We start from the raw sequence: 25674 nt of genomic DNA, 5'->3' as shown, positions 1-25674 counted from the left end.
AGTCAGGGCAGATTGAAATATATCAGTTGAAGGTAACTCTCAGTTGGGACTGCGAGGGGCTAAGCCTTTTTCAAAGAGAAAGCTTTGGGTGGTCTTTGCATTGGGGTTGGATTGGCCCATGTTTTTGAAAAACGTTACCTGAAAGAAACACTTAGACACTGTGAAGAGAGTTTTGAGTTAATTTTATATCTAAATCAATAAAAAACAATGGGAACAACTCTGTTAGGAAAGAGAACATAATTGGGACAAGGTTTTCTAAATCAAATTATCCAGTAAAACCCTATATATTAACCCTATATATTAAGCATATGCAACCAAAACCCAAAATTCCTAATGGCAATTAACTTATGTATATATTGAATTTCAAATATTAACTGGTTTAGTAATTCAACAAGTATTTGAATTCCTATAGCATGGATCCCTGCATTTCTGTGTCCTCCCCCATGTCTGCCCATATATACTCTAGTTTTCTAAACACCAGGAAGTAATTTTCTTGTTTGATGTCATTTATTTAATACACTTGATTTGTCAATATTCTTAATGCTCTTAAATTTTCAACTCATTCAGTAAATATTTTTTCACCATTCATACAAAAAACCTCAAGCTGCCATACTTAAAGATACAGAAACTACAGACTATGCTTGCTCCTGAATTCTAAGAACTTTATAATCTTATTAAGAGGACAAACATGCATGAAATTACTAGAATGTAATGATGTTGATTGTATGTGAGAGAGGATTGCCAAGAAGAGAGAGCTCACTGGGTTGTCAAAGAAGGAACTCTGAGGGAGGTCGGGCTCTACCTGGCACTTGAAAGATAAACTGAGGCAAGGGAAAGATCCTAGGCAGGCTGGCATATCCCAAGGCATGTATTATTGCTTGTGCTTTGATCCATTACCTTGCCTGTTTGGGGTATGTTGCCTTATGATGAGTGCTGGGCCCAGAAGGGGCCAAAGTCTTTCATATCCACCCAATTTGAGATTTAACCTTGTGATTTTAGACACCAATCATGGATAGAATCATGAACTTCAGAGTTATTTGAGGAGGAAGACCATACCTTTTTTATTTCTGTGACCCCGGTGCTGGGCACATAGAAGTTTTCAATGAATATCTATGAATATTGATGGAATGAACTGCAGAATATGGAGTTTCCCAAATGTTGCTTGCCTGAGAAGTGACCACTGATCTCTGCTTGGATGGACCCGTTGATTTAAAACTCTCTTCTCCCAGAATCCATACATGGTGAGACTCTTGGTTTTTAGAAGCCCTTTCCAAATAATGAACTGGAAATTACTTCCAGCAGCCTCTTCCCACTGGTCCTGGCTGTGCCTTCTCTAGCCAATTTGGCAGCCCAGCAGCTCGTTCAGGTGGCAAAACATTTTCGGTCTGGTCCATTTTGGCTCAGGTTGTATAGACACACCCATGCGCTTGACTTCCTCTGGGGATGTTTTGTGAGATTATCAATCAGTATGGTTCAAAACCAGACAGGCTAGCCCAAATGGCTTGCACCTTTTGTTCTCTTTGTGAAGGAAGAGAAAGACACACTGACTCCCTTGAAATTCTCAGAAAACCTGGCAAGTCACTGTTTTTGCTGTGAATACATTGATGGGAGTCATTTTAAGAATCATACCTTGTGAATTGTGAGCATTTCAAAGCCCAGCTGCCTGCTGCCTTGGGAGAGTAACCTCCCCTCCCCCAAGGGAAAGGACAAGAAAACAGCCCTTAACATGCTGGCTAATCCATATTTTTATTTTACATTTTTCAAAGTAGATTTCAATCACATCTGTCAGTGTCATCATCCTATTTGGCAGTTTGTGACCTGAGGGGATATCTATCACTTTAGCCAGAATATTTACACAGGGGGAAGGCTCCAGCAAGTTAGGCAAGATAGGACTGCAGGAAGATACTCCTCTTTCTCCACCGTCCCACTATTTTTCTCTAGGAGTTTTTCCTCGGCAACACATCAGCTGTAAAAACATGAATCTCTCCTCCTCTGCTTCCCACCTCCCAACACATATGCTATTTATCAAATCTAAGAATCAAAAGAATGTGATTTCAAGAAAGCTTTTAAAGATTTCAATTTCCTTTAAAAAAAAGAGATAAAGAACATGTGATCAGCTGGAGGTGTCATGCTGAAGGTTTGCTGTTTGACACTTAGCTGTCATTAACAGCAAGGCATTATTCCTATTTTGTGGGTAGAAATAATCAGGGTCTTCACATATGTCACATGTCTAATTCAGTGATAGTAAGAGTCTCCATTCAGTGAAATTTGCTGACTGCACTGAAATCAGTTTGTGAAGCAGCTTTGTGCTGGTTGAAGGGGAAGAGAGCTCTGGCCATGTCTGGCAGAAAGCAGGTCTTGTTCTCATTACTCTCTGGTGATCACAGGGTGTCAGAGGCAGTGCTGTCCAGTATGGCAGTCACTAGCCACCTGTAGCTATGGGGCACTTGAAATGTTCCAAATGTAAGTGAGATATGTTCTAGGTTTCAAAGACTTACTATAGAAAATGTGAATGTAAAATATCTCATTAATAATATTTTATATGTTGAAATAATGACTTTTTTTTGTACACTGAGGAAAATAAAGTGTTATTTAAGTTACTTTCACCTGTTTGTTTTTATGTTACAAATGTAGCTCCTAAAGAATGTTAAGTGATGAATGCCACACACAGTATTCTATAGGACCAGACTGATAAAGAGAGACGGGCAAGATGTTGCCCAAACAGAAATCCATGATAAAGTATTGTCACCTTGTGAACTTAATTTCTTAAAATGTTAAGCAGCATATTTTCACCTGATTTTAAAAATATCATTTTCATATCTCCCCAAAAATCAATGAACAATACGTTCCCTCTTTTGGTATGAGTTAAAAGGCAGTAATCTGTACTAACTGTAACTATCTGTACTAACTGCAATGTTCTGCTATCTTCAGGGTGCAGTGTTACCAGCAGTGTCCCCCCAGTTCTGGAGAACTACACAATGGGGCTCTTTAGTGCACCTTAGATTATATATTTCCAGATTTAGCTTGTTTTGTAAGATTCTAGGGATCTAATATCTGAATGTTACTTAAACTTTCCACCCCACTGGGCTAGAGATGAAGCACAAAGACTTTGTGAAATCATTCAAAATACGGCAGAACTCTCAATGCATTCTACATTACGAGCTATCCCATTATTTAACCTAATACACTAATGTCTGGGTGAACCATCCAACCTCCAAGTTTTCTCCATAGACAGTAATTGAATTATAAACTATGCACTGTGATGTAGATATAAATTATGGGTATTTCTCTTAGAAATGTGTGAATATCAAATTATTCTATTTGCTTATTAATCTTGATGAATTGTAAATTATTTTAATAACATTGATTTACTACTCTATTCATCTTTTACTTGAAAATTATTAGAAGTGAGTAATGGTTGGGAAATGTTGCTACTTTTAGATTTTTAAATTAACCCTGGTGCAGGTATTTCTAGAATGGCCATATACACAGACCTAGATATTAACTTTAATTATTCAAATTCCCATGCAAATGATTGTCCACAGGGTCTTTTGTCCTCCTTGTAAACCTCCTGGAAAGAGGGGTTTTTAAAATTCTTTTCTTCATCCTCCTCTCAGACCTCTAGCAGCTGGGAGTCTGTATGCTCTCTGTATAACAACCATCTTTCTAACTCATTTGAAGGCCAGTCAAGGCAGGCCTGGTGGGCTTGTCTGATGGCTCTGAGGAGGGGAAGGAGGGAAGATCTTGGTGTCTAAAGCTGCACGGTCCAATATAGTATCTTCTAGCCACATGTGGTTATTGAGCACTTGAAATGTGGCTAGTGACGTACTCTAAGTGTAAAATGTGCAGCAGATTTCAAAGAAAACATTTCCAATTAACAAAAAAGTAAAATAGCTCATTCCTGCAAACATAAGAATAGGACATAAATCTGGCTTTTAAAAGTAAATCGATTTCTATTTTGAGTCTCCATTCTGGCAGGGTAAGAAAACATAATAAATTTGAAGTCACTTTCCCCTTCTCTCCTTTGCTGAGGGTTGTAACTGTCCTGGGAGCTTACCTGGTCCTGCAACACTGTGGGAAATAAAGACCTAGCATCTTTCCACCTTGGCAAGGCTCCTTTGTGGCCAGGGGTTACCTCAGTCACTCTTCTCCCCATGCTGGATTCTGGAATCTCAGAGAAGCTGCTCAAGATCCTCTCCAACTGCCATGCTGCTCTCCAGCACATGTGTGATTCTGGGTCTCCTGGAACAGGCTAGGATGTAGGAAGCCCTTGCGGGCTATCTGAAGCTCTGTCATCTTAGACCAGAGGTGCCAAATTTCAGCCCATAGGCCAAATCTGTATTGTTGCCTATTTGTGTAAATAAAGTTTTATTGGAACATAGCCACATTCATTTTTATGCATTGTCTGTGGCTACTTTTGTGCTGATGGCAGAGCTGAGTAGTCGTGGTGGAGTCCATATGGCATGCAAAGGCTAAAATATTTACTATTTGAACCTTTAAAAAAGAGTTTGCCAACTCCTGGCTCAGGAACACCATGTACCCCTATCTTCTCAGGTCTTCCTACCTTCTCAGGTCTTTATTTGGGGCTGAGGCATCGGTTCCCTATGCTGTCACATCCCATCAACTGTTTTCCCCCCATATCCACACCCAGACTCCATGGTAGGGGTGTTAGAATCCAGGCTCATTTTTCCCAGGGGCCTCATCAACTTTTAAGCTCTAATCAATTCCCCCCAGAGAAGGAAGACTTGCTTCGAGTCCCTTCAAGTATTTTTCCAAATCTTTGTCTATGTTAAGTGGCCCCTTTATTTCCTCCAAACCCTAAGGTTTCAAATTCAGCTCTTAGAGTTACTTCTCAAATTTCCCTTGTGTATTCCTTTCCCGAGGCAGTTAACAAAGAATGGCTTAAATCAGCACTTCTTCAAGTGTAGACCACAGGACAGTGGCATCAGCATCACTGGGAACATGCTGTCCAATGCAGAGTCTCTGGTCTTATTCCATGCCTGCTGTACCAGAAACCCTGGGAATGGGGCCTATGAATCTGTATTTGACAAGATCTTCAAGTGATTCTGATGCAGACTAGAGTTTTCTAAGTCTTGGGTGAGAATGAGTGGTATTGAGAATGGAGATTGGGAGAAAGCATTCCATCTAAAATACAGACTGTTAATGTAATCTGTCCCTATTTCACCCCATCATTGCTGTGCTTAGATCTACTCTCATGGTCTTCCTTTCCCTGTACCAGTTTGCTTTAACACATCAGGGTCATACTTATGGTGGCCCAGAAGCTGTGATGAAATGTTCATAGAAGCCCAGGGTTCTTTGCTCCTCAAAGATGTTGGTGTCTCTTTTATTCAGTCCTCTGGGTAGGTCAATGAACATTGCTAGTAGAATTCATTTCTTCTTTTCTTATCACTGCCTCTCCAAATTGGACTATGTGTGCTCTGGAATAGTGTGTACTAAGGGATGTGCCAAACTGCATCCTTAATGGGAAATATTGACCTATCTAGACTTGAAGGAAACATGTACTCATAAGTATGGGTAAAATGGGGATTAGAATACAAAATTCTCAATCTTTTTGAAGATAAAACAACAGATTTATAGAATTGCTCCAGGCTATGCCACCAGAGCCTCCAGGGAGAGTATCCATTCTCCTTTGCCAGTAGGAAAGTTTGAGGAGTCCTGATGTAAGTAACCTGAAGAGAGAGCAGAATATGACTTGGGGACCATTTGGGCACTTAACCAATTTGTAAGTTAGGGACTACTTTAGTTTGTCTCTTTGTCCCATTATTCAGATATTCACCTTATCATTCTTGGGTATTTATTATTTATTATTCTTAATTATGTACTATCTATACTTGAGCTTGTGTCTTCCTTCATGTTCATTTCCCCCTCCTTCTTTCCCTCTCTTTTATCATGTGACTTCTAAACCCATTGAGCATGTTGATACGAAAGCCACTGATGAAGGCAACATTTGGGTAAATGTTTCAGGGGCCCCTCACAGACTCATTTTTGCATTAGTGTTCAGATCACCTACATAATGGATCTGATTTATTTCAGTATAAAAGTAGCTGTACTTTTACCCCTCACTCTCCACTTAAATGTCTCTGTTCAGCCTCTGCCAAGCACCGCATATTGTGGGAATTTGCTGTAGGCTTAGATACCTCCCTGTGAACTCTTTGTCCAGGTTCTCACCATTCACAACCTCTTATACCCTGTTTATGCATAGTTCTGTGTACTGAGTGGAGGAGCTGCCTCTGAGGTACATGCCTTGCTCTTTTCCTCACACCAAAATGTGCAGTAGCATATTCACTCACAAGCCATATACCTGTTTTGAAGCCCTTTTAAAAAATGTAACCCTGGAGGTAAATTCCCCATATATTTCTTTTAAGTTGGTTCTTTCTCCATACCTTTTATTATTGTCTTTCCATTTTCAAAAACCAATGAGACAATGAGAAAATTTTATGGCCAAATGTAAATGTGAATTTAAAATTTTCCCATTTCGGGATTTCTAACAATGCTTGATCATTTTTGCCGTGGGAGCAGGGATACGTCAAATTTATGAAAGGAAATGGACCTGTCTTTTTGCTTTGTTTTGCTAAATAATTCATAGCAAAAATCCACAAATTTTCAAAGATCTTTCTCTATTTCAAATAACACTGAACTACAGAATGGAAGATAAGAAACCACCAGCAATTTGGCTCCCTTTTCTTTTATTATCAGAAATATTCTTCACCAATTTTCTGCCTAAGTCCAGCATTTACTAACCCAAAGAAATTGGTCACACAGCCTCTTCCCCTTTAGTTGCAGGTAAAAAATAATAAATAAAATAGGGAGGCCTTGTATTAATCTTTTAATGCTAATCATTTTCCAAGATTTCTTTTGGAGGAAATACACCAAACGTTATTAATGTATGATTCCCACCTGAAGATAATAGACACAGGTATTCAACTAAGTTCTGAGTTCTGCTTTCCCATCTCTTCAAGTGTCTTACCACAAGCCCCCCAGATGACTACACCAAGAGAGGGGAAAAAATCATTGCACATAGTAAAGTCTTCTGGCAGGTGTTATGGGATCCCATCACTGGGCTTGATCCCATCTTGATCTGCCATCAGTTCTGATGACAAGAGTTTGGAGCAAAGTATCAACTGGGCAATGTGATTCGAAATGAAAACATCCATTTTCCTCTAAGAAAGAAAAAAATCAGCAATTTGGATTTATGATAATGAAAACTATCATGAATTTCTGGATTTTTCTGGGTTAAAGGATTCAAAAAAATAGTTATCCAAGGAAAGTGGGGGTGATGAAAACCAAATATTCGCCATCAAAAATTGTCTTTTACTTTTTCCTGAGAAAGTGGCTGGACTGGTGCCATGCTATATAACCTAATGCCATCATAAGTACTTTACAGACCAGTTGAGAGACTGCATGATCTCATACACTCAAAGCCATTTGTGCAGCTGGATTGGTGCCCGTCCCCTCCTGGATTGCCAGATTTGGACCTTATATTGTAAGAGTGGATCCATCATTTCAGCCATATGTTTTCATATCGTGTAGTGTAACATGATAGAATTCTGGTGTTGCCCCTGGAGAAAGAGCACCATTATCCATTTTGCCACCTTGGTTAATATAGGGTAGTGTCACTGTTGTTAGGTTGGAAGAATGCAGAACTATGACTCTTGTGGAGTGGACTTCCATGGATGTTTCTGCATAGAAATCTAGAGAAATTTCGAGAAAACTGTGCCCTGCTTCCCCCTCCTCTACTAAAAAGTTCATGAAACAATGTTTTCCCCATAGACAATGACACATCATATACCCAATGTCATTAGACTCAAAGGGCTCTGCCCAGATTTAGTCTCTTTATCAAAAGGAACTGAAAAATTTCTCTCATTCAGTATGCTCATTACACTGAGCAGGAACATGAGACTCATTGGCCCAAGATCTGACTCTGGTCAGGAGTGAAACTGGACCAACTTCTTTCTTCCTATCTACTGACTCAGAGGAAAAACCACTCCTGAGAGGACCTCTCCGAGAACTAGAGAGACAAGAACAACATGTGCAAAGTTTAGAGAAAGTAAAGGAGCAACTCCAAAGTCAAAATTCACAATCACAAGGCACAGATGTGAGAATGCAAGATTAAAATAAAGTAAAGGAAGAAAGAAACCTAAATCCTGGCATGTATAAAAAGCTCAGGGCAAAATTTTCTCTCTGATGGCACCAAAGAGCTCTCAATTGTGCATTCCAAACTCATTCCAGGAGCAGCACCCCCACTGATGTCAATGGGAGATCTGCACTCAAAAGCATTGAAGCAACGGCAATAAAGATCCACAGTGTACAGAGGGGAAAAAGATACCACCACCAAAAAACAAACAAACAAACAAACAAACAAACAAACAAACAAACAGCAACAACAACAAAAAAGAAAAACAAAACCCTGCTTAATGTGGGCACCGAGTGGGGAATTTCTGCCCTTAACAACCAGAACAGGTATGCAGGGTAGGCACCAAGTAAGACCATCTATCCGAGATCTTAGCTTGTGTCCTGCCCCCTAAAATTTAGAGTCTGAGTCAATGGATGGAAAATCTGATGGCACATTTGAATCACTTTGGGAGTTTTAAAAACATAATAATATCCCAAACCCACCCCAGAGATTCTGATTTAATTGATCTGAGGAGGAGCTTGGGCATCGGTGTCTTTTCAAAGCTTCCCTGGTGATTCTAATGTGCAGCCAGGTTGAGATCTGTTGCTTACAGTATGAAGCTGCTCCAAAGGTTTTGTGTGTGCCACAGAGAGCAGGATGGTCAGCAGACCTGCCCCTTATCTCTGTCTCAAAGGCTAAGGAATACAGGATGAATTAAATCCTCGTTTATGAAAACTGTTGAGAAAATAAAGTATTGATCTTACTTGAGAGACTTTTATGTTAGTCAATTAAATTAGTACTGTACCTTTCTCCTAGTAAAATAAGAGTACCATTACTGTATGGAAATATAATGTTCCATAATATTTTTATTGTGAGACAGGGGACATGTCTTACTGCACTCAAATGTACAGTTTACGCACGACTGTAAAGTTAGCTGTAATCCATAAACAGGCGATATAGATCTTAGATATCTCTTTTAAGATCAGTTGGAAGGAAAACTCCTTATTCCTTAGCAACACCATAGGAAGCAGGATTGCCTCCAAGAAAAAAAAAAATCCTTATCTTTCCTAATTATTCCACATGAAAAGGCAATAGAACATTCCATTATTCTAATATATGAAGGGGAATCAATGCTTTTCTGATAATTCTCATATACATTATTCAAGTATTGCAATGGAAACCTGAAAAAAATATTTATTTTGCTTATATTTTTTTCAGTGCTACTCACTGCACTCCCCTGAAACAAGAACCAAGAAATATATTTTCCCTGAATTTCATATGCTACAATAGAAAACAACACAATATGTAGGAAGGTTACTTGTTTCCTGGGTTGTTGGGGGAGCTGATAGTTTCAAGCACAGTACAAATAGGCATATTACTTGAGCGTTTTCACTTTAGGCTATTTGGAAATGTGTCATTTAAAATGTGGAATCCTGGCACAAGATTTTCACACTGAAATTTTTTCAAAACTATCTAAAATGTGTCTTATTTGTGAAAATGCATCTTATTAATCCATTGTGATATAAAATAACAGCTGCTAATATGATTTTAAAGTTTGTAATAAAGTGCATCAAAATGTCTATAGAACGGATCATGACAGCACAGCCAACAAGCGATATTTCAGGGACTTTTATATGTGAGTAAAATGCCAACATGGCAGAAAATGAAAAACTCCCAAATGTATCTTTTTTAATTTTGACATTTATTCTTCTAATTGGACCCCACACCCACTTGTCCCAGCCATTTCTATTGTTAGAAAAGGAGTAAGGCAATAGTCATTGAGCTAAAGTAAGTTCTATAACCCCTGGTGTCAGCCTGTATCAGTTAGCTATTGTTACAATAATGCTGTGTAACAAATCACTTTAGCTCAGTTGCTTAAAATCATTTATTCTAGTGTCTGTGGGTCAGTGAGCATTTGGCCAGTTGGGGCTTGGCTCATTTATGCTTGGCTCCATGTTGTAGATTGGACCCATTTCTGTTCCAAGAGTCTATAATGTTCCTTGGATCACTGGCTACCCAAGGCATGTCTTCTCATGGCGATGTTTCATATGCAAGAAAGATTAGTGGAAACACATGAAACATCCAAAGGGGTAAACTTGGAATTGGCATATTGTTATGTCTACTTGCATTCCATTAGCCAAAGCAAATCACTTGGCCAAAACTGACATAAATGATGGGGGTAAGGGAAATATATTCTGCCTCTGATGGGAAAGATTGCATCAGTACTAGAATCTACCACATGGCCCATAATATATTTCCTCTCTGGCAAATGCTTATAACTCTCCTTGGAGGAAAGCTTTTGGTGACAAACATTGCAGCTGTTTGTGGTGGTGAGGGAGCAGGAATCTTGCATGGCTGTGACTTTGCTTTCTAAATTAATAATTTGACATCAACATAACCATATTGTCCTGTTAGAGATGGTAGAGTGTAAGAGTGCAGTTTCTGGTGCTAGATTGCTAGGGTTCAAATCCTACCTCCCACAATTACTGTCTTCGTGATTTTAGCAAGTTACTTAATTGTCTGTTCTTGGTTTTCCTCATGTGTAAATGTGGGAAGCAAGAATACCTAACTCATAAGGTTGTTGTAAGGTTTAAATGAGTTAAGGCATCTAAGTATTCACTCAAGAAATGAAATCGTCCACAGTCAGAGTAGAGTGTGGCCATTCAAGTCTCCCATCTTTTATTCACTACATTGTTTCTGAACTACAGACTTCTGGAAAGCAGGAACCATGCCTGCTTTACCTGCTGTGTGAATTTTTTAGTAAGTCATCATATCTGGTAAGTGGCCTAATACATTTTATGGTGGCTAAACATGAGTAAAGATTGTTTACTTTCCACATCTACTCTGCCAGAATAGGTTTGTGCCAACTTCATAACTATATTTACCTTTCCTTCAGAAACCATGACAAATTAAACCTAACAACACAAAGCAACGATCCATTCAAAAAATATTTTTAGGCACCTATTGTGGGCAAAGAATCTTGTGAGACAATGGGGTACAGGGACTGGGAGTTGGGAATTACAAAAATACCTAAAGCATGTCCCTGTTAAAAAGCTTCAACTCAATCAGAAAGATAAGACACGCAGTATGGGTAACAGTGGAGTCAAACAGAAAGGGACATGCTACTAGAAAGGTATTGGTAAAGCTTTGGATGAGTGGAGTAAAGAGCTTTTTTTCTTTTTTTCTTTTTTTGTTATGTGACTTTACTCATCTGTAGAATGGAGGTAGTAATAGTACTTGCCTCATAGAGTTATGAGGATTAACATATAAAATATTTATAACATTATTAACCACTAGTTAATATGAGTACCAGCAGGATGCCTCCTGTCTATGGGAAAGACAAGAGGGAAAGGGGTACAAAAGACATAATTAAACTGGAACTCAAAGTCTTTTTGAGATTTGAACATCCAGAGATGGGAGGGACAAAGCACATCAATGGAATGAAGTCAGGTTTTGGACTTGGCAATTTTCTTAACTTCTCTGGCTGACCTATCAGTTTCTGAAAGAGGTGTGTAAAAATCTCTATCTATATTTACAGATTTGTGAATTTCTTAGAATTCATTCTATTTTTGCTTGCATATGTTGAAAATCAGGATAAACATATCTTTCTGGGTGAACTTTTTTTAATACTAAGTAATTACTCTTTAAATCCAATAATGCTCTAGGTTTTGAAATCTATTTTGTCTCATATTCATTGTTGTAGTAGCTTATTTTGGTCAATGTTTTTCTGATATATCTTTTTCTTCTCTGATATTTACAATTTTACAGTATTATTATATTTTATGTATATCTCTCATAAACAATATATGAGAATATTTTTTCTTTATTGTTCATTTACATTTCTTAAAGTTTACTTATATGCTTGGGCATATTTCTACTTCTATTTTTCATTTTAAAGTTACCCTGTATCACTTCTACTTCTCTCCCAACCCTTATCATCTTTCCTACCTTAATTGTCAAAATTTTCCTTATCTGTTTGAAATTTTGTTTTATTTTTTAAATAATATCCAAGTGTTTTTATTTAAATTCAATTTTCCAACATATAGTATAACACCCAGTGCATATCACATCACATGCCCTCCTTAGTACCTGTCACCCAATTACCCCACTCCCCACACCCTCTCCGTCAGCAACCCTCAGTTTGTTTCCCAGAATTAAGAATCTCTCATAGTTTGTCTTCCCCTCTAATTTTTCTTCATTCAGTTTCCATCCCCCTTCTCTTACGGTCTCTTTCACTATTTCTTATATTCCACATATGAATGAAACCATGTAATTGTCTTTCTCTGATTGACTTATTTCACTCAGTGTAATACCCTCCAGTTCCATCCATGCCAATGTAAATGGTATATATTCATCCTTTCTGATAGCTAAGTAATATTCCATTTTGTGTGTGTGTGTGTATGTGTGTGTGTGTGAAGATGTGTCTCACATCTTCTGTATCCATTCACCTGTGGAAGGACATCTCAGCTTCTTCTACAGTTTGACTATTGTGGACATTGCTGCTATGAACATTGGGGTGCAGGTGTCCTGTCATTTCACTAACATTTTATTTTTTAGAATCTATCTTTATGTTTTTAAATGAAAAATTGACTTTAAAAAGGTTGAAATTTATACTTCAATGATAATTTATTGTTAAAGTCTGAAGTTAATATCTCTGTCCTTTTCCTAAACAATGAACTTACAAGAATTTTAAAATCCTTTAAATTTTTATTTTTATTTATTTTTTAAACCCTTAAAATTTTTAAAGTCATATTCTCACCTTCCAAAATATTGTCTGTCTTCTAATATTTTAGTTGTACACTTAAACTATTATTGCTATTGCTACAAATATTTTTCATTTTATTGTTGCTCTTCTTACAGCCAATGCTTACTTATACTTACCCACGTGTAATTATTTATTTGTTTTCCACTACGTCCTGTGTTCCACTGTTTCTTCTGAGTTTAATTTATTTTCTTGCTGAGGCAGATCCTTCAGTAGTGCTTATACTGAGGATCTGAAGTCTTTAATATGTATTTTTACAATATAAACTTTCTTGTCTTTTATTTTCTGCAAATATATTCAGTTTGCTCTCAAGCTTTAACAATACTTTATTTGGAAATAGAATTCTAAGTTGTTAGTTGTTTTTCCTCAGCACTTTGGAATTATTATTTGGAATTATTATTTTATTATCTTTTAATCTGTATTATTGTGGACAGGCAATATGTGATCACTTTATTAAAGCAATAGTCATTTCAGCTAGTTGTTTTCATAGTTTAAAATTTTCTGTTGAAATTTTCCACTTGTTTCCTCACTCTTTTATATTTTCCTTTAAATTCCTGAATATATTTATGCTAGCTATTTGAAAGTTTTTACTAGCTATTTGAAATTCCATCATTCCTTTCACTTGAGTCTGTATATGACCAAAATTTCTTCCAATTATGAGTCAAGTGTTGTTTTGTTTAATTTCAAATGGCTTGTGATTTTTGATGGCATGCTGTACATTGTCAATTCAACATTTGAATGTTTAGATTTTGTCATTTTCTTTGAAGAATATTGTGATTTTTTTTCTTTCTGGGAAGTAGTTAATTTACGCACAGTTCATCTTGATCTATTTAAAGTTTGTTCTGAGGGTTTAGAGTAGACTGTCCTCCAGGGTTAAGTTCACTCTATTCCCAAGGTGTGGTCTTTATGAGTTTGTAGGATGTTCATTTCAGTATCTTCACCCTTACTGGTTGGAACCAAAGCATTTCCAAGCCCTGTGCAGTCTCCAGAATCTTCTAGATTATTAATTTTTTCTAAATAGTTCTTTGCCCAGTCTTTTGGAGTTTCATTTTGCACATGAGAAACTTAATGTTTGACCAAAGGTTCAAAGGAACTTCTATCTAAGTCCTAGAGTCATTTCTCTTTGTAATTATTCTTTTCTGGTACTTTTCTCTGCATATTCTAGTTGCCTCAGTAGCCTTTATTCTAATCTTCAATGGCTTAGCTAAGGAGACTTCAGTTCTCTGCTTGAGCTTCTCCAGCTTGCACCATAGTCCAAAAAGTGCTACTAGACAGTAAACAAAGGTGATAAAAAGCTTACTCCATCACGGGTGGAAGCAGAAGTCCTGTTGTTTCTTTTAAAAATGTTTTCTTTCTACAGTAGCATTTCAAAGTATTGTCCAAGACTAAATGTATTTTATACTCATGCTGTTTTGAAGAACAGAGGACTTCTCCAGTCTTAAACTAGTATCTTTCTTCAATACTGGAAAACTTCATCCATTTTTTTCTTTAAATATTATCTTTTCCTCATTTTCTTTATTTCTTTTTTTGAAGATTCTATTAGAGTTACATTGCATTTTTATCTAGTCTACAAGTCTCATAAAGTCTTCCTGATAGTTTACATTTCCTTATTACTCTGTGTTTTATTCTCAATAATTTCTTCATTTTATTCAGTCACCAACTCTTTCTTCAGTCGTATCTATTCTGTTATCTAGCTTATTCTCTGAGTTTTAATCTCACTGACTGTAATTTTTATTTCTTTTTTTAAAAAGATTTTATTTACCTATTCATTCATGAGATACACAGAGAGAGAAAAAGGCAGAACACAGGCAGAGGGCAAAGCAGGCTCCATGCAGGGAGCCAGACTCAATCCGGGGTCTCCAGGATCACACCCTGGGCTGAAGGTGGCACTAAACTGCTGAGCCACCCAGGCTGCCCTATAATTTTAATTTCTAAATGTTTTATTAGATTATTTTTTATATGTGCTAATTTTGGAAAAGAATCATGGCCTTTTGTTATGGTGTATATTTATGCTTTAATTCTTAGTTCTTTTAAGTATTCTTATTTTTAAAGTTGCTTTTGGCTCTTTTTTTTTTTTTGTCATACCTATTTGCTGTACCTTCTGAATCTTTCTAATGGTGAATTGCTTCCTCAAAATGTTTGAATTTTTAAATTATGAGTTTCCCTTTAGCAGAGACATTTTTCCCTTTGTGAGAGTTTCATGTGCTTTTATATAAATGTCCCTGAAGAGTGGTTTTCTTTTTTTTTTTTTTAAGATGTATTTATTTCAGAGAGAGAGAAATCAGGCAGGGGAGGGGCAGAGGGAGAAGAAGAGAAACAAAATCTCAAACAGACTCAGCTGAGCATAGAGCCTGATGTGGGGCTCAATCTTATGACCATAATATCATGACCTAAGCTGAAACCAAGAGTTGGATGCTCAACTGACTGAGCCACCAAGGCACCACATTTTTTAAAGATTTATTTATTTATTTGATAGAGAGGGAGAAAGGAAGAAACAAAGAGGAAAAGAGAAAGAGTGGGGGAAGGGCAGAAAGAGGGAGAGAGGAGAATCTCAAGCAGACTGGAGTGGCTTTTTCTTTCTTCCGTCAGGGGCTCAGATATTCAGGGCCAAAGCCATCGCCATTTTAGGACAATTATCCTTATTGATTGCTTACATTAGGCTTTTCGTCACCATTTATTATGTCTAAATGTATACCCTCTACCTGCATTGGCATAGGTTTGAGGTCTTAAGTTTTCATTGAAGTACTTTTTCCCACCAAGATCTCTGAGTAGGTCCTAAATTCTTTCTGGGTCAGCAAACAGATTTTCTAATCTCTTTTTTTCCTCAGGGAAACCATTCTTTTTGTGAGTTCAAGGCCACACATTCTATCACCAAATGATAGGGCTGCCATGGCACTGACTAGGTATTTAGACTTTCAAGTCCTTCTTTGTCTAATGCCTTGGTGGTCTCTTTTTCTTACTTACATTTGGCTATTATATTTAGAACATACTATTGCTTATTCAGCATTTCTCTATGTTTGGTGAGGATATGGGGAGAAAGCAGGGGTGGATGGAATGATCTGTTTGAATATCAAGTAGCTGTTGATCCTTAGTGTAAAATGACATAATAATAGTATCTTCATAAAATTTTTGTAAGGATTAAGCAAATAAATATATAAAACAATTAGAATAATGTCTGTTCTAATGTAATATTCAGTATTATTTTTAGCCTTAACTTTTCCATATTTTACACTGCTTCATATTGAATTCCAAAAATTTGGATTCTATTAAGTCGACAATCAGAGAGCATTGAATTGTGAGCAGAATTTAAACCCAATTAAGGTTGAACCCTAGGGATATTAATCTGGCGGTAAAGTATAAGATGAATAGGACAAAGAAGAGGCTGGAGATCAGAATACTATCACAAAAGTGCAAGTGAAAGATAATGCAGGCACAAATCACAAAGGTTGGGTCAATAATAAGGGAGAAAATTGGAACAGACCTAAAATGCTTTATATGTTATGAAGGATGACTGTGGATAGAATAGAAAAGACTTGGCAATTGGCTGAATGAAAGTGATAATGGGGTGATGTGTATGTAATTGTATTAATTAGTCCAGCAAATATTTGGTGAATTTTCACAGCCAGAAGCAAGTGATCATGATAAGTGATAATAATAATAATAATAATAATACAGAGTTAAAGTTTTGGACACTTTTCCCATGAAAAACTGAGGTCCAATTCCACTTTCCTTGTATCTAGACTGGCTTTCAAGTATTAGTTGTAACCAATAAAATATGGTGTGAGTGAAGAGGTATGACTTCTGAAACTAAGTCAAGAAAGGTAAGGAGTTTATACCTGAGTCTCTGGTAACCTTCACTTTTGGGATGCTCCCTTTCAGAGCCTAACCATCGTGTTGTGAGAAGCCCAAATCATATGAAAATGCCAGGCATGGGTGCTCTGATCAACAGTACCAGCTTTCAGTGCACTGTCTGCCTTGTGAATGAGCCATGTGGGATGTCCAACTTGATTGAGCCTTCAAATGATGACTCTTGGCCTTCATCCAGCTATAACTGCACAACAGATTCCAAGAGAGAGCCACCCAGAAAAGTCATTTCCACAGAAACATGGCTCTTTTAGGTTGCTAAGTGTTGGCTAATTTGTTACACAGCAGTGGATGACTGGAATAAACAGTTAACATAAATGCTATGTACCATTTACTGTGATAAACATTTATATTACTTCAACTAACCTTGTTAATAACTTTATTACACTTACTCTTATTTCAAAGACCAGGAAACTGAAGTTCAGGGAGTTTTAGTTAACTTGATCCTGATTGTACAGTTAGGAATTGGTAAACCTAGGATTGGAATGAAGTCCAGGTTAATACAGAGCCATACTTTTCAACCACTATACCTGCTTCAGTCTACATTTTTCCAAAAGCCAGCCCTGAGACAAGAAGTCAAGTGTAAGTAGTTTTTTTTTTTTTTTTAAGATTTTATTGATTTATTCATGAGAGACACAGAGAAAGAGAGAGGCAGAGACACAGGCAGAGGGAGAAGCAGGCTCCATGCAGGGAGCCTGATGTGGGACCCGATCTCTATCCGGGATCATGCCCTGAGCCGAAGGCAGATGCTCAACTGCTGAGCCACTGGTGCTGCCCAAGTGTAAGTAGTTTATTTGGAAGCTGATTACAGTAAACACTGATAAGGTTGTAAAGAAGGGAAACAGGAAAGGAAAGAAACCCAATAAGGATGGGTTATTAAGTTTACTGTGTTGGTCAACTGGAGCTCAGTCCTACTGGAGAACCAAGGGAGACACTGTAGGACATGCTTCAGAGTTATCTCAGCTGAGGGCTGAAGAAGCTGAAGTAGTTGTCCTCTAAATCCTCATCTGTGATTGGTTGAAGGCTGCTTCCAAGGGTATTAATTCTCCGACATTTCTGGTTTGACCTGAAAATGGACTGAGTATGGCTCCGTGTCCATAAAAGAGCCCAGGCAGAGAGTCACAAGTGTTTGCAATAAACAGCCTTTGGTGTGTAGATATGAATGTCGAGGTCATATAGTGACAGCATCTGCCTACAATGCTATCACCCTTACAGTCCTCCTGGTCACATGGATATTAATTATAAAATAGAAATATCACAGAAAAGCTGAAAATAACAAATAAAAGAGATTCTTCCTTTAAGTGCTATCATTTCAGAGACTGTGTGGACAGTTGAGGGAATGTGTAGATGTATGTGCATGTGTACCAAATGTACTTAGAAGTCACAGAAGTAAAGTCAAGGGAATTGTGAGCTACTGTCCCAAATTATAAAGAAAGAGAAATAAAATTTGTCTCTCTACTTCTGTCAAGTGGTTCCTCTCCATTTGTGAGCTGATTTGTGTATCTTTCCACCCACTCTGTGATGTACATATATGGCTTAGATGTGGTCATTTGTGGTCAGGGAAAAAAGTGAGTATTTATTTTATAGCCCATTAATAGACATTCAATTTCACCTACAACGAGCTGTATAAGGAGCCTGCTTCACCCTCTGCCTGTGTCTCTGCCTCTCTCTCTGTGTGTGTCTCTCATGAATAAATAAATAAATCTTAAAAAAAAAGATTAGAAACAATCATTGTGATCACTCCAAATTTGTTCTTATCTATCTCCCAGTATCCTTTATGTCACAAACACATAATAACACATAAAATACACACTGATTATAATTTTTTTCCACTTCAAGTGGCATTTCAGGATTAGGAGAAGTTGCAGTGTGAGATTGGAACAAAGAAGGATTAAATTAATCATTGATGATTTGTAGTTTGGGGTTAAACCCCTGAATTTTAGAACATGAAGAGGAAAATGAAAGCCAATGACAGTAGATGAACATTTGGGCATTATCAAATCATCTTTGCCACAGATACACTAATTGTGGAGTGAGATCTTAGGGCCGAAGTGAAGATGATGTGGGCACATACGTCAACCCTGATAAATATGGTTCTAGGTCCTAAAAATGAATAGGTGGCAAGTTTAATGAAAACAGAAGTCTCTGTTTTTCCAGTCTGTTTTCATTTAGCTATTTCCCTACATATGTATATGACCATGATATTCAGCCTATGTGTATCCAGCTCCTTGACTGGAAGCATTAGAGGTATAATAGTCTATCACGTGCCCTTTTCCAAGGAGAAGCTATATTTTTATCACCTCAGCCTCAGGTGCTAGAAAACAAATGACTGAGACAGCACAAGCGATGGTATTGAAGTGCATGGACCAAGCCAAATGGTATTTGTTCAGGTAAATGGAATCTTGAGGTTTTAATGAATTTGGAAAATTGATAAGGTTCCTGGACAAAGTTGGGCTAATGAGGGAGTTAATGAAAAGGCAAAGAGGAGAATAGGAGTGAATCTTGGACATTTTTCAGAGGCAAATACACAAGTTTGTTTCTAATCCATAAGGCCAAATATTTCCTTTCCCCACACTGGGCCATATGTTTAATCCACCAAGACGAAGACTAGAGCAATGAGTATTAACCACAAGGTCAGGAGAATCTATTATTGATTCCATCACAAACTAGCTGTGTGACCTTGGGCAAATCATACCACTGCCCTGGACCTCACCCCAAAACACAGAACAAAAACAAAAATGTAGAGTATGTGGGGTCTTTAAAGTTCTTTCCAGCATCATGGATCTATAAAATGCGACTTAACAGGAGCTTCGGCAGGAACAGAATTAAATCCAAACGGAAAATAGCTTTCGTAATCATATCTGAACATTTAATTTGTCATTTGCTTTATGACATATGCATGAGGCTTGTTTAAAATAACTCTACAAGGTTAATTATCAGTGCAGAATACAACGATTGTGTCGGTAGTACAATATTTTGTTAGGCATGTGTGACAACATTGCAAAGTGGATCAGCTGCAAGACTGTTTGTGATTTGGCATCCCCTTAGTTTAAAATGGCCACAATCCTAAACATGTGTTCCCCCACTCCCCCACCTCTATGGACAAAGTGTGTGCCATAAAAAAATTAACTCAGAAAATAAAGCTTATTGACAATTTGTTGAACTCTTTAGAAGGTATACAAAGGGTGGCGAAACAGGAGACAAAGTTTTCGGGCAGTTCTGATGCTACATGAACAGAAGCCTATGAGTGCTCAGGAGCCATTATTTTATTCAATCACGGGCAGAAAGCTTGTCCCAAACTAAGAGTGATGCTTGAATTGGTGAGGGGATAATGTTGAAAAGTATTGATTAGTTGTTTAAATACCTACAATGATTTCTTACCTTGTAATAAAATTGGTTTCTTAAAAATAACTCTGTAAGCTCACGTTTTGAATAACCCACGAATAGCACCTTAATATCTAAGGAGGGATGATTTACAGTTATAGTTACCTGGGTTTTGTCTACATAATGTCAGTTTTCTCTTTCAGAAGGAAATTTGTCACAGCATTTCACTATGCTAAGAAAATAGAGGCACCTACCCACAATAAACACACTATTTCCCCAGGACGATTTCACTTCTATTTCCTCTGGGGAGAGTAAAACCCTCTGTCAGTTGAAGGAATATTGAACAAATGCCATAAAAAGCAAATGCCAATTTTTCTGAGATTGTTAACAATAGTGAATATTATGTTTATTTTTATTACAAAGTATCTCTTCTCATTTATATGACCCTACATAAAATGTGCTATTATATAAGGGCATTTCTGTCAGGTCAAACCCACTAACTCATATATTTTGTCATAATGCAATGGGTTATGTAATCCAACAGAATATTAAGACTTTAATCTATCTTTTTGCAACATAAAATGCCAACAGTTGAGAATTCTCATGATTAGGTAAGGAGTTTAATCTTTGTGGCCTTTTCAAAAAAGCTTCCAGTTAGAAAAGCAATGTAGCTGGTCAGTTCAGGTTGGTACAAAGAACAATTGGAAGCCATTTTGACCTGGGAACTTATCAAGGTCACTGTGACCTAGACTAGAGGGAGTTATCTTTTATTCTCCCTGAAAAGTGACCTGGTTAAGTGAGGTCAAAGTTATTCTCAGCCACGCTGCTGCAGAGATACTGTTTTATATCTGCTATGTACACTTTGCCATCATATTAAGACTTAACTAAAAATTTGACACCTATGTCAGCTGTTGACTCTAAAGAAAACTTGATAGAATACCATAAAGTAGGAGGTAGAAAATAATTAGGCAGACAGAGTAAATGGAAATAGGGCAAGGTGGTGTTTTCTTTATTCTACAACGACTTAAGCTTTATCTGAGGATTGTTTCTAATGCCTGTCCTGAAACATTTTTCTCTGATATCAAATTTATATATTGACTGCCAGGAAGAAAAGGAAATCAAAATTAAACTAGAACTCTGAACCAGGGGCTACTTCTTGATAATATCCACTCTTTACATTTCTCTGCCTTGCTTTCTGCCACAGACAGCTGGCCCATTTGGACTCCATCAAAAGACCTCCATGATGGCTGGATTTAGCAAGGGAGGGAGAACACTGGCAGAAGGCCAGAGGAGGTGAAGAGTAAGATTGGTCAATATTCCTTCCCAAGTCCCTCCCAGCAGAGTTACCTTAGGTTGGCTCTCTCCCTTGACCCAGATCACAGCTCCTGTCAACGTGGCCCTCTGCATACGATTCTCCTTCCACCTTCTGGTGACTGCTCCTCTTCTGCTCTTCAGGTCTGGGGGTGGTAGTAGCCCTGTTGTTCTTACTTCCTGGGTACTTTCAGTTTCCCCACACCTTTTTCCAGACCCTCTTCAAAGTGTTCTCATTTGTGTAATCTGTTTCCTGTTGGGACACTGAAACATCAACAGTGTGATCAGTATAGTCACCCTGATGTGTTAGGAAGTGACAATCCTAACAGAAACTAACGTTTTGTTCTTTCATATGTTTTGGGTATGATGTAGTGGTGGTAGTGACATTTTTACCTTCAAAAATATTATGTTCTCAGAAGTATTTTCATGAAGGGATGAAGTGTATTTAGGTAGAATAATAGTTCTCTGAAGTATTAAGTTAAAAAATTATAAATGACACATTATATATTATGTTGTAATATTTTGTTAAAACTATAGAATACATATAAACATTTCTGGGGAGGTAGATTTTCATTTCAAACTTTAAAAAAATTTGATTTTTCCCCCTGCATGTGCAAGACTTTCTACAATGAATATGGGTTGTTTTTGTCAATAAATACTTAACAATTACTAATCAAATGAGCATAATCCCAAAGATACAATAGGTCATGTGCCAGCTCTAGGGAATACAAAGTGTAATGAGCCTTGTTATTTAGGGTGCTGTTTCCATGTGTGCTTTAATGTGTTCTTTTTCTTGTAGAGTTCTACGAAGAAATATTTCTGGCTAGAAGGATTTGCCAAGGTCACATGAGCCCCCAAAGGTCACTAGCATTCCCAGATGAGACCCTGAACCACTTTTCACCCCTCCTAGTTCTCTTCCCTTCCTTTATTCCTCTTTGCCTTTTTTGCTTTCTGGGAAGATCTTCACTCTGGCTTCTTCCTTGGCTGACCATGCCTCTAGCAGTGCCTGGGCCCAGTCGAATGCTTGAATTTGTCTGGTGGATCTTCATTTTGGTTCTGCTTTGTGATTCCTGATCACACTTCTCTCTTCTGCTCTGTGGTTCTGTGAGTGGTCTTCATGGTAACTCCCTTTCCCCGTACTTCATCATGGGTACTCCTCACCAAATTTGTATCATCTTCATTGATAGGGCTTGGGTGGTCTGCTTCATGTTGCTTATGTTGGATGTTACATAAAATCCTGATTTTCATTGAGAGAGAAACAACTTTGTTGAGTATGATCTATGACAAGTACATTCTATTATAATTTTGCATGTGTCTGAGTGAAGCTATGGGGTTTTACTGTTTAATAATTTCATGTTTTCAGTATACTAAGTCAACATACGTTAGCAGTTAAGTGCCTGCCTTCGGCCCAGGGCATGATCCTGGAACCTTGGGATCGAGTCCCACGTTGGGCTCCCTGCATGGAATTTGCTTTTCTTTCTGCCTAGGTCTCTGCCTCTCTCTCTGTGTCTCTCATGAATAAGTAAATAAAATCTTTTTTTTTTTTATAAAAAAGGAAGTATAGGGAGGTCTTTATTGAAAATCATTAAATCTTGAACCAAATATGGAGGCACAATCAAATTCTAGACTAGTCCTTCTTTCAGCTAGAAAATGTAATCTTTGGAATAACTAAAATGAACTATTTAAAATTGTTATTCTTTAAGAAGGATTCCATCTCATATAATATTTACATAACAGGTTCTGTCAAAACTCTGCCCATATGCCCTCACAACCATCCACCCTACTGATGCATGCCAGGCTGGCTTGTAAGTCCGGCACCTGCATATTTGTCAGAGGATTGCCCTTGGGTGGAAAGAACCAACATCACACAACTGATGTGTATGGAATTAACATATTCTCTGTGCATTCCTTAACCAATGCCTAATGGCTATAGAAGTGTAAGTATCCCAATGCCTTTGTCCCTTATCCAATATTTTACACTGTATCCCATTTAATTCCTGGGATTAAACTCCAGTCACTCGTGATAGTAGCTGGCTTAATAACACACTCCCCATTGGTTACCTTTCCTTCCCTGTATTACCTGCCTATTGATATACAAGTGTGACTATACTTCTGAAATAAACCAAGTACACCAATCCTATTTCAGATCTGATTCCTAGGGAACCAAAATATTACTAAAAGGATGTCAGAGCCATAGCTCAACTTTGAAGGATCATGGAAAAACCCATCATGTTGGTCTTTGCTGGTGGAGGCAGCATTCAGTAAGAAGGGACTGCTAGAACAGCATACTAGTTCTCCTAAGGAATTTGTTGTAATGAAATTCTTCTTGTTAGCAGTCACATTTGAGAAACTACAGATACTAAATTTAGAAACCAAATCTTAACTTCTGATGGGAGGTTTTGGATCTGGTTGGATTCAAAACAGCATGTAACCATCTTTATTTCTATGATAGAAAGACAGTCGGCAGGACTGTCAAACAATAGGCTTTATTAGTTACACAGTCCAGCCTACCACTTAGGAATAAAAGCAAGTTATTTATTAAACATTCACTTGACCAACAATAAAAGAAAAATATCCCTTGATGGAAAAAAAAAAAAAAAGCATTTCACACAACTCCAGAGTTACTTTAAGGTCTACATCTAACAAAAGGCTCCAATTCTGTTTTGCTTTTCCTTCTTTTGTTAATGATAACACTTCATCACATGTTTCACTCTGGACAAAGCATTGTCATTGCAAATGTACTCTATCATGAGCTGCAACTCATGGTTTTGCATGTACATATTGCACTGTATTTATAAACTTGCCCTAATATTTATTTTTGAAAAATGTTATGAGATTGGCCATCATACATTTCCCCCTTTTCTCTCACATTTTTTTTCAGAAGCAAATATACATAGCAATAGTAGACACTTCTTTCTTCATGGTGTCTAGTGTTCTGGGGTGTGCATAAGTGATTAGATATGTCTGAGAAGAGAATGAGAGTAATCGAGGAAACAGGTATGAATGAACTTAAGAAAGAGAAAGATAGAGTGGTTATGCTTAAGAACATGTTAATGTGTGAGATGCAAACTTTAACCTTCAAGGGTCTTATCTTCAGTAAATCAAGTGTAATGTATAAAGTATAAGGTATAGAAAAAAGTGAACTAGAATTCTTAATGCTCGAGTGTTGAGAACTGCACTGCCCCATATGGTGGCTACTAGCTACAGATAGCTAAATTTAAATGGCTTAAAATTAAACACAATTAAAAATTCAATGAGTCATTAGACTAGCTGTACTTTAAGTGCTCAGTAGATCGATGAAGCTGGTAGAAAGACCTAGTGAGGACACAGAACATTTCCATCTTTGCAGAAAGCTCCGTTGGACAGTGCTGGTCTAGAAAGTGTGAGCCATCATAGATCAACAGACATAACTACATGCTATCATCTGATGAAGCATATGGAAATTTCTCTGTCCTCCACCCCCGTTTCCTCTTTCTTCCAGGGACTTGAAATAGGAAGAAAAAAAACAACCCAACAGAACTACAAAAAAAGAGAAAACAGACAAAGAGGACTGTTGTAAAAATAAGAAGCTTTGAAGAATCTGAAGCAGATGTTATGCTGGGAGCTAGTATGTACTATATACCACCTGTGCCCACTTAATTCCGTCCAAAATCATTTCCTCCACAGTTACCACGAAGAGAGATGGAAATTCAGGGATCTAAGAATATTTGGTGGAAGGAAAGGGAGGAAGAAAGTGAGAGTAAGGGTAATTCAGATGTGGAGTTCATCCGCAGATGGGAATAATGATTTACTGCCAGTGGGCACTCCTAAACTCTGGGGTAAGCCATGTTTTCTCTGCCTGGAGCTTCATAAGTTGGCTGGACCACCATGCAAAGCCATTCCATATGTACATGTTTTTGAGTAAAAAATTATATGTCAGCTACTGCTGACATATACATATATATGAATATATATATGTGAGTGTGTGTTCATATATATATGTATGTGTGTGTATATATATGTATGTGTATGTATATACTCACATGTATATGTGAGTGTTAAGGATATGGGATAGAAACGAAAGTTTTATATAAAAATAGTCAAGACCCATTCTTTTAGCCTTCCAACAACTTGTTTTGCTGCATACACTTTATTGTATTTCAATGGTTCTTAGTCTGTATCAGATGCTATTGCTTTAACCCTTTTCTTACAGTGGCCTGTTCATTTTGTGGCACAATTACTTTATTATTCCAGGTGAAAAGGGCTGCCAGTTTTAACTAGCTGGTTCTGAGCACTAAAG

At 37.5% G+C, this 25674-nt stretch overlaps 1 long non-coding RNA gene across 1 annotated transcript in view; it reads right to left on the bottom strand.

Annotated features, from left to right (window-relative positions):
- Positions 1–3627: 3627 nt before the first annotated feature.
- The window catches only part of LOC119865376, a 36411-nt gene continuing 14364 nt past the window's right edge, over positions 3628–25674 (bottom strand). The window contains exons 2-4 of the long non-coding RNA XR_005376985.1: positions 21432–21659; positions 17153–17234; positions 3628–5690 (exon numbers count right to left, since the gene is read on the bottom strand). This is a non-coding gene — a long non-coding RNA (uncharacterized LOC119865376). The remainder of the gene's footprint in view (positions 5691–17152; positions 17235–21431; positions 21660–25674) is intronic.

The sequence above is a fragment of the Canis lupus genome, chromosome 23 (assembly GCF_011100685.1).
Source record: "Canis lupus familiaris isolate Mischka breed German Shepherd chromosome 23, alternate assembly UU_Cfam_GSD_1.0, whole genome shotgun sequence".
NCBI lineage: Eukaryota > Metazoa > Chordata > Mammalia > Carnivora > Canidae > Canis > Canis lupus.
This window is presented reverse-complemented; position numbering and strand designations above follow the sequence as displayed.